Source organism: Musca autumnalis, unplaced genomic scaffold, assembly GCF_047663935.1.
Source record: "Musca autumnalis isolate F117 unplaced genomic scaffold, ASM4766393v1 scaffold_3, whole genome shotgun sequence".
Lineage (NCBI taxonomy): Eukaryota > Metazoa > Arthropoda > Insecta > Diptera > Muscidae > Musca > Musca autumnalis.
Window position 1 is genome coordinate 147194126 of NW_027411866.1, and position 9186 is coordinate 147203311.

The window sequence follows — 9186 nt, forward strand, 5'->3', positions numbered from 1 at the left end:
TCCGATCTTAATGGACGCATTGCGCGTCGACACCATCAACTTGGTCATATCGCCGTTTACCGCCAGACCCACTTTAGCGGAGAATCAACCTTCATAAAGGTATCGGTTACTTCTTTTACTGATCGTCCCATGATGTCTATATCATCAGCATAAGCAAGTAACATGTGGCTATTGGTGTAGATTGTGCCACTTCTTTTGGCGTTTGCCTCTCGAATAACCTTTCCTAGCAGGATGTTGAAAAGATCACACGATCCTATTTTAACTGAATATCTTGTGTCAGTTAGAGTCATCTTACAAAGCCGAATGAGCATTGCCGGGATACCAAATTCAGACATTGCTTGGAACGTAGTGGTCTGTCGAAGACTACTTTATAATCGGCAATCGATCTGCATCTGTGGGGTCTTCTCAAGGATTTGCCGCAGGGTAAATATCTGGTCAATGGTGGACTTGCCAGGTCTAAAGCCGCATTGGTATGGTCCAATTATTTCGTTGACCATGGGATTTAGTCATTCGCACAATATCCCTGACACTATATTGTAGGCGATAGGGAGAAGACATATGCCCCTATAGTTGGAGCATAAAGTCTTACCGCCTTTCTTATGGACGGGACACAGGATGCTCAGCTAACTAGCTGATGCATACACCTTATCAGCGTGTCGTCTCCGGTTTTAAACAGCTCGACTGGTAGGCCATCAGCTCCTGCTGCCTTATTATTCTTCAACCGGTTTATTGCAGTCTTTACCTTATCTTGGCCGGGTGGTATACATTCAATACCATCTTCTGGAATTGGATCTGTGGTATCTTCGTCGACTTCGCTACTATTGGATACCAACAGTTTGGAAAAATGCTCTTTCCATATCCTAAGCACACTATCTGTATCAGTTACCAGATTACCTTGCTGGTCTCTACAGGAGGATGTGCCAGTTCCAAAGCCATCAGTTTGATGTTTCACTCCTTGGTAGAATTTTCGGACTTCATTATGTCTTCCGTATATCTCGATTTGTTCACACTCCCGCTTTTCCATCTCTCTCTTTTTCCTGCGGAAAAGACGTTTCTCTTCTCTCCTTTTCTCACGATACCTCTCTCGTGCGCTACGCGTTGCTACTGATTGTAAAGTAGCCCTATATGCCGGATTTTTGTCTTCGGTAGCAGCATGACACTCCTGGTCATATCATGGATTCCTTGGTGGAGGTATCTGGTATCCAAGTACTGAGTTTGCGGCTGTTTGCATGGAGTGGGCAATGTTTTGCCATTGTCCTGATATGTTATCGGGACGAGGATTGCATTGATTAAGCAGTTGGGCCAGTTGAGTGGAATATGCTGTGGCTATCTGATGTGATTGCAGCTTGCCGATGTCCAACTTCCGGGTTTGGGTCTGTTCACACTTTGTTTGCCACGTTTAATCTGGTACCTACCTTTGCTGCAACAAGGTAATGGTCCGAGTCCATGTTTGCACCTCGTAACGATCGTACATCCAACATGCTTGATGCAGGTCTTCCATCTATCACAACGTGATCAATTTGATTTCTTGTTCTTTGATCTGGCGACAGCCAGGTGCCCTTATGAATATCGAGATGCTTAAATCTGGTACTGCTAACTACAATGTTTCTTGTAGCTGTCAAGTCTATCAGCCTCATACCATTGTCAGATGTTTCACTATGGAGACTGAATTTCCCGACTGTACGGCCAAAGATATTTTCCTTTCCAATTTTGGCATTAAAATCACCTAGTATAATTTTAATATCATGGGCAGGGCAACGGTCATAAGTTTCTTCTAAGCGTTCGTAAAACATATCTTTGGTCTGTTCGTCCTTGTCTTCAGTGGGAGCATGAGCGCAAATGAAGCTGATGTTGAAGAATTTAGCTTTTAATCGAATTGCAGCGAGTCTTTTATTCACTGGGGCGAAGCTGGAGAACAGATGTTTTAACCTCCGACCAGCTACAAATCCGCAACCAAACTCATGCTTTGTGTCATGGCAGCTATAATACAGTGCGTCACCTTTAGGTGTTGTTGTGACGCCTTTTCCAATCCATCGTACTTTGCCAGTACATCTGCCAATGTGTAAACTGCAGCTTCTCTAAAAAGAGTGCGAACATTCCAGGTGCAGATTCGCAGATCATGGTCCTTAAAACGTTTGCGGGGCTCAGCAACTTTAGAGGGGTTTGTTTTTCTTTTCTTTCGTTTTTTCATAGTTTTTAACGTTCTTATGGGTGAACGCGCGACACATGTTAGCTCACTACCTTTAACGGGTGTTAAAGGCAGTTCTCCAGGTGACACCACGCGAGGCCAGTGTCCACTTGAGATGAAAGGGGGACCAAGATAAATCCTGGGCTTTGCCACGTTAAAGCCGGTCAGGACCGTTCCTTGGTATTTTCCATCCCCTACGTCCGGACGATTCAGCCGCTTCAATTCGTATTGCTCCTTACTTAATAGAACGATACCCAACACACACCCTGCATGTGGATTGGGTTGTAAAAAATTGATTTTTAAAGAAGAAAAGTTAGATGGCAGAGAAGCCGTTCAACAGCCGATATGTCTGAAGAGCCTCTACCAAAGGCGAAACATGCATGTCACATAGTTGTGGTTGTGTGGGTTCGAATCTTCGACTTTCCTTTTTCACGTGCAAAAATAAACGGTCATTAAGCTCGATTCCAACGAGAAATTAATTAAAAATAATGTTCTATGTTTTGGTAAAATAAGAAAGAAAGAAATGTTTCAAACTGGTATAAAGGAAAAATTGTATTGACAAATTTTAAAAAATTAAGTAAAAATAGTAATCATTCGAATCCCACTATTAAATAGGACTTAAATTTTTTTTAATTAATCGTAGTTTAATACAACAACAAAAAGTCAAGACGACCGTGCAAAATTTTTTCTATTTTTTATTATATAGCTGATAAAAAATTAAAAAATTTTTTTTTGATAGAATTCGACTTTTTCAAGGCGCGATATCTCTGGAAGCTTTAGTGAAAAAAATGTGAAAAAAATACTTAAATGTTTTGCTGATGAGCAGCATCATTACAGCAAAAAATAAAGGAAATCATGAAACCTCATTTGGAAAAAGTGTCCGATTTCACTCAGAAATCCCCATATACATACATATTAGGGTGGGGCGATTTGAACACCACCACGGGCGATTGGATTTTCTGATTATTGGGATTGTACTGAGCAAAAAAGTCAACTAGACCATATGTCTACGGTGAAAATCGAGCCCCCGGATTTTGACTTGAAGTTTTTTTTCAAGGTTTTTGTTGGATATTTTGGCATATATGTAACAGCCAAACCACTGAGCTTTTCGATCCAACACAAAGACAAAAATTGTAGCCAAGACAATAATTAAGAACTCTCTAGTACACAGCAAAAGCTTTGGAACGCTCCTTCAGGCAGTTATGGCCCCGAGAATGTGCAATTTTTTCGGAAGATATCGATAAATTACACTGTGCTACAAAATTTGACTCAAAGTCAGTGGGTGGAAATTTCCTTTTGGAGATGAAAGCTTTTGGTGAGTGTACTAAGAACGCAAAAGGAAATTTTCAGGATAGGTCAAGATTCTGAGATAAGGTTTGGCCAAAATATCCTTGAAAAAAATTTCAAGTCAAAATCCGGGGGCTCAATTTTCACCGTAGACATATGATCTAGTGGACTTGTTTGCTCAGTACAATCCCAAGAATCGGAAACTCCAGGCGCCCACTATCACTTTTTTCCTTCCATACAAATCGCCCGGCCTAATACATACACTTTATAGGGTCTCAAGTGATTATTTCGATGAGTTACATACGGAATGACAAACTTAATGTACCCTCCGTATTATGATGGAGGGTATAAAAACTAATTATTATCGGTTAATTTGAAGTGCTTTTTATCATCATTCCCTAAAAGTTGAAACTTCATAAAATAATTTTGGCAAAAAATTTCGTGTTTGGAACCATATTGCAATGCTAGGAATAAAGTGTTTATCAATGCGTATGTGTAACATTTCACATTTGTAACGTATACGCCTCAAATTCTACGAAATCTGTACTTAGTTGGTCCGAATCAATACAACATTCGTCCCGTTGTTGTTGTTATTGTAACAGTGTTTGTTATTATGTTTGTATGTTCGTTCTTCTGTTCAATCTGGCTCTGGGTCTATCTCCAGTTCCAGGAAAGTGGCTGCTTCGATGGGATGTAACCACAGATCCACTGGAGTTAGATGAGTAGGTTTGGCTGGGCAGTTGAAAAGGTGTTTTGTGTCGTGCGGGCCCATGCCGCATACTGGGCAGATGTCTTGCACGGCGCTGTCGATTTCCGCCCAATAAGAATTTAGGCGACTGCATTATCCCGAGCGTAGTTGAGCCAAAACTACTCTAGTTTGTCGTGGCAGCTGACGCTCCTCAGCTGCAATAGATGAGGTATGTAGTATTTCGAGGACTTTATTCACACTATAATTGCTTAAGGCCTTGGCAACTGCATCCGTGTGAATACTATTTAAACCTGCTTGATATGCTTGTTGATCTAAGGGTTCTCTCCTATATCGTTGGACCTCTCCCTCTAGAGCATGGATATCCTTCCTGATCTGCCTGAATGTGTCGGGCCTACCCACAAGATGGCGATTGGGATGGCTCACACGCTAACATCCAAGCAGGTACTGCTACGAAAGCATCTTATTGTGTCGCTTTCCTGGAATAATCTTTGCCTCCTCATATAGATGGTCCACTGAAGATTTGAGGAGGCACCCTGTTACTGTTCTCAGGGCGGCATTCTGGCAAGTTTGAATCTTTTTCCAAATCGTATCACATAGCTTACCACAGACCGACCTATCGCATTATATGTGATCAACAAGGTTTCTTTATCTGCACCCCAAGTGCTGCCGGCTAGGGACTTGAGGACCTTGTTCCTACTTTTCAGTTTGTTGCAGATAGCTGTGGCGTGCGCGCACTACGTGAAAGAAGTGTCGAATATGACCCCCAAAATTTTGGGGCAGTATGTGGTCGGAATTCTGCTACCGTCGACCACGACATTCAATTCTCTTCCAAACTGCGCTGTCCATGTGGTGAGTGGCTGTTGATTTTGTGGCGGTTAAATAATCGGTTAAATAATTGTTCAGTCTCTCACACATGTCATCAGGATAGGTACCCGACGCCAGGATCGTGCAATCATCCGCATACGTTACGATCTCGATGCCGTCTGGAGGGGGCGGAATACAGGAGAGGTAGAGGTTAAACAGTTCCGGAGATATCACCCCACCTTGGGGAACTCCCTGTTTCACTCTATGGGGTTTGGACTTCTTGTTCCTGAATTCCACGTACGACTGGCGTCCACACATGTAATTGACTGTCCAATGTTTCAAGCTTGGCCGGAGGGTTGTCTGTCTGTCCTCAAACAGCTTGGAGTGCCTGACTGTATCAAAGGCTTTTGATAAGTCAAGCGCCACCACCACTGTTCTATCGCACGGCCGTCTCTGGTTGAGTCCTTGACAAATATGTGTGGTAATAACGTGCAGCGCAGTTGTCGTACTGTGCTGCTTACGGAATCCATGCTGATGATCGGAAACTTGATAGCTATTTCTGATACTGGGGAGGACTAAGGCCTCAATGGTCTTTGCTACGGGCGACAAAAGTGAAATCGGCCTGTACGATTCACTTTTGCTGTCATCTTTGCCGGGCTTCCGTAGTGGGACCACCCTGCCCATTTTCCAGACTTCGGGAACAGTGGGGGTGGATAGCGACAAGTTGAGAACTTTAGTGAGATACTCCACCCCCGGCTCATCCAGCTGCTTCAGCATTACAATGGAGATTCCATCAGGGCCCAAGGCTTTGGATGATTTAGCGTTCCCATTGTAAACTGCGGTGGTTCCTCCTCGGCAGGAAGAGATCAGATGCGACGTAATACTCTTCTCTTCGCCCTGTCACTCTCGGGGTGGTCGACAAACTGTCGATTGAGATAACTTGCGCACATCTTCGGGTCAGTCAACGTAACGTCGCCAAACATGACTGAGGTCCTGTCTTCCCTTCTTCCAGAGTTCGAGAGTGACTTAACCGTTGCCCACAATTCACCTATACCGGCTCCAATGTTGCAATTCTTCAGATGATTTAACCACTTGTTCCGCTTATGCTCCTCGACCAGCCTATTAACTTCCTGTGTCAACTCCCTGACTCTAGGGTCATTGGGTTTGGTTCGACGAAGCTCATCACGCTAATTTGCTAATCCCGTCGCCTCTGGTGGGAAGTCTGGTCATACTTCGGGTATTCAACCAGCAGGGATATGGCGAGCGGCTGCAGCAGTGATGATGTCTCGGAACGTCCTTTCCGCTACCCGAACATCAGAAGGATTGGGCAGTTCTCTAAAGACGTGATTGGTGAACTCTCTGAAACCCGGCCAATCAGCTTTCTTATGATTGACGAATGTGCGGCGTTCAGAGGTAATGAAATCGGGTGGTCTGCTAATGGAGACAATTATGGGGAGATGGTCTGATCCAAGGGAAATGACAGGTTGCCAGGTAACGTCATTTGTCAGACCAGTTGACACGATGGTGATGTCTGGCGAGCTGTGACACTCTCCTCTAATTCTGGTAGGGGCGTCCTCATTGACCGTGCAAAACGTAGAGCTGTCAATCTGCTCAGCCAGCGCTGTACCTCTCTGGTCGTTTCCGAGGGCCGAATGCCACATCTCAGGATGCGCATTAAAGTCCCCCAATACCAGACGATTATGACCTTCCAAAAGCGGGCTAATGTTAGGCATGTAATCTGAGATACAGCTATTTCTCGGCGGGATGTATACGTTCAGCAACTCTATCTCGGCAGTTCCACACCTGACTGCTACCCCCATACATTCCATGTACGGGTCATTAGAGACAGGCTCAAGCGAGAAAGGTCTGTATTGGACAGACTGGTGCAATAGGAAAGCTAATCACCCACCTCCACTTCTGGTGCGATCCATCCTTAGCACTTTGTAACCATCGCAACGTTGTAAGCTACATATGGGACATATGTTCATATGTCCCATACGGTGGGCTATTTCAATGTCTATTTCGATTGGACTATTGTGTTTTTTTATGGATTCGACTAAATTGTAATCTTAGACAGTCGAGGATATTCTTCTGTACCTTTGAGGGTTCTGTTAGGAATGGTATTATGGTGTGGATTGGCAACAATTTTGAATATTCCCAAATTTGTGAATTTTTGGATTTGCATTTTTAAAAAGCCAATCGAATCCAACTTAATCCTCTCATGACACGAAAGTAAACTATAATCAATAAAGATGAAAAATAATTTTGGCCAAATACATGCATCTCTTTATAAAAAAACGTGTAGGTAGGGTATAACATTATCGACCTATTTCATTTCTTGATTGGTGAATTGTTGTTTTTTCTAATCGGTTATGACATATACCTGTCATGAACGATTTTCGAAAACGATTTGCCCTACATATGAGACAATCTGAACAAAAAAAAATTCTCTATAACAATTTTCAAGATAAGCAGCAAAATAGTATAGTAAATAAATTAAGTATTGTTGTTGGTTTTGTTGTTCTCCTCTTCTTCCGTACGACGTAAAGAGACCTCCAAACCCCGAAAACAAACAAACTAAATAAAGAGTAGAGTAGAAATGCCAAAACAAGAAGAAGAAGAAGAATAGCAACAACGACAACATTTAAATTGTGAAATAGTAAAATAGCAAAATATCAAAAAAAAAAAAAAAAAAAAAAAATACAAAATAACGGACAACGAGTAAACACGAGCAACTCAACCAATTGCAAAAAAATAATTTATTTAATACTGCCTTTACTTCTGCTGTTGGTGCTGCCACTACAGACAGCTGTTATATTTTTGTTTGTAGCTTACCTTTAAACTTGTTTTCGGTGACGTTGAAACAAAACGAAAACGCAACGCAGCAACGAAATAACGATTCAAAAGCTAATTTAGATTTCACTGTGAAAATTTGTCTCCGCCAACAATTGAATGAAAACTTAAACAATTTGTAGTCGTTTTTACATTTCACTTTAGTTTTGTTTTTGTGGGGTTTGTCTACGGGCGCCGCGATAACTTATCGATAATCACATGTCTGAGAGGTGGACAGGGGAGGAGGGGGGAAGACGAATTAAAGGGCGCTAAAAATAATTTTCACTTTTTTGTTAATCGAATGACAGACACTACTAGGCGACGAGAGGTAGCCGATATTAAATGGGTGTTAAGAAAATTAATACCAATAATTATTTTGTTTTGTTAATTATTACCTTTAAGTTAATTGTCACAATATTTCTTAAATTTACTTAATTCTTCACTCGGTTCGACAAAATCATAATAATTTATAGTTGAAATTAATGCTATTAACACCCGATGATAATAATTTGTTTTTGTTGTTATTTTCTGCTGCCGCTGCTGGCTGTTGCTCTTTGGGGTTCAACAACAGATCAGTTCAGCTATTTTTTAATTCTTTTAATTTATTTATAATTTTTTGTTTTTGGTGTGTATATAATTTCCGTTTATTGTTGAAGCACAAACAAATTGAGACTAAAAGTTGCTAAAGCTGAAAATACGCTAAAAAAAATTAAAAAAAAACAACACAAATAAAAACACAGCACAGCAGCAGTACATTCATCGATACATAGTCAGTCAAGACAGACAGTTAGTCAGTCACTCACAACTGCTGCTGCTTGACACACAGATGTACACCATGGCACACCAACAACACAACCTATCGACCAAAATAATAACAATAATAATAATAGCAATAAAAAACAACAAATACCACAACAACAGCAACAAAGAACAGAAACAATATTAGCTGCCGTAACAATCAGCGGTGACGCTTGATTGTTGTTATTTGGCCGTTGCTGTGTTGTAGTTGACGCTTCTGCTTTAATAGCTTTTTGGTTGAATCCGCTATTCGCGTACGTACAATGAAGCACAACGGCCGAAGATACAAATGAATTAACAAAACAACAACATCAACAGCAGAAACAAAACAAAATATTCGCAAAAGTATTTTCATTCATTCATTTAAACGCCGGTACGAGGGTGGTGTAATAAAATGGGGGATATTGGAAGCAAAGTTAAAAATAATTAAAAACAAATTTATTTCTTAAGCGATTCTCTTTTTCAGAGGATTAAAAAAGCCAACAACAAAGGACCAAGTCTTTGGTCTCGCACCAAGTTTTCTATAGAAAGCCTTGGTCTCGCACCAAGTTTTCTATAGAAAGCCTTG

General features: G+C 41.5%; 1 protein-coding gene across 2 annotated transcripts in view; it reads right to left on the reverse strand.

Moving 5' to 3' along the window:
- The window catches only part of Tlk (Tousled-like kinase), a 130608-nt gene extending 122119 nt beyond the window's left edge, over positions 1-8489 (reverse strand). For both annotated transcript variants that reach the window (XM_073974742.1, XM_073974740.1), the window contains exon 1: positions 7824-8489. The gene's annotated coding sequence lies outside the window, so the exon portion shown is untranslated. The remainder of the gene's footprint in view (positions 1-7823) is intronic.
- Positions 8490-9186: the final 697 nt, after the last annotated feature.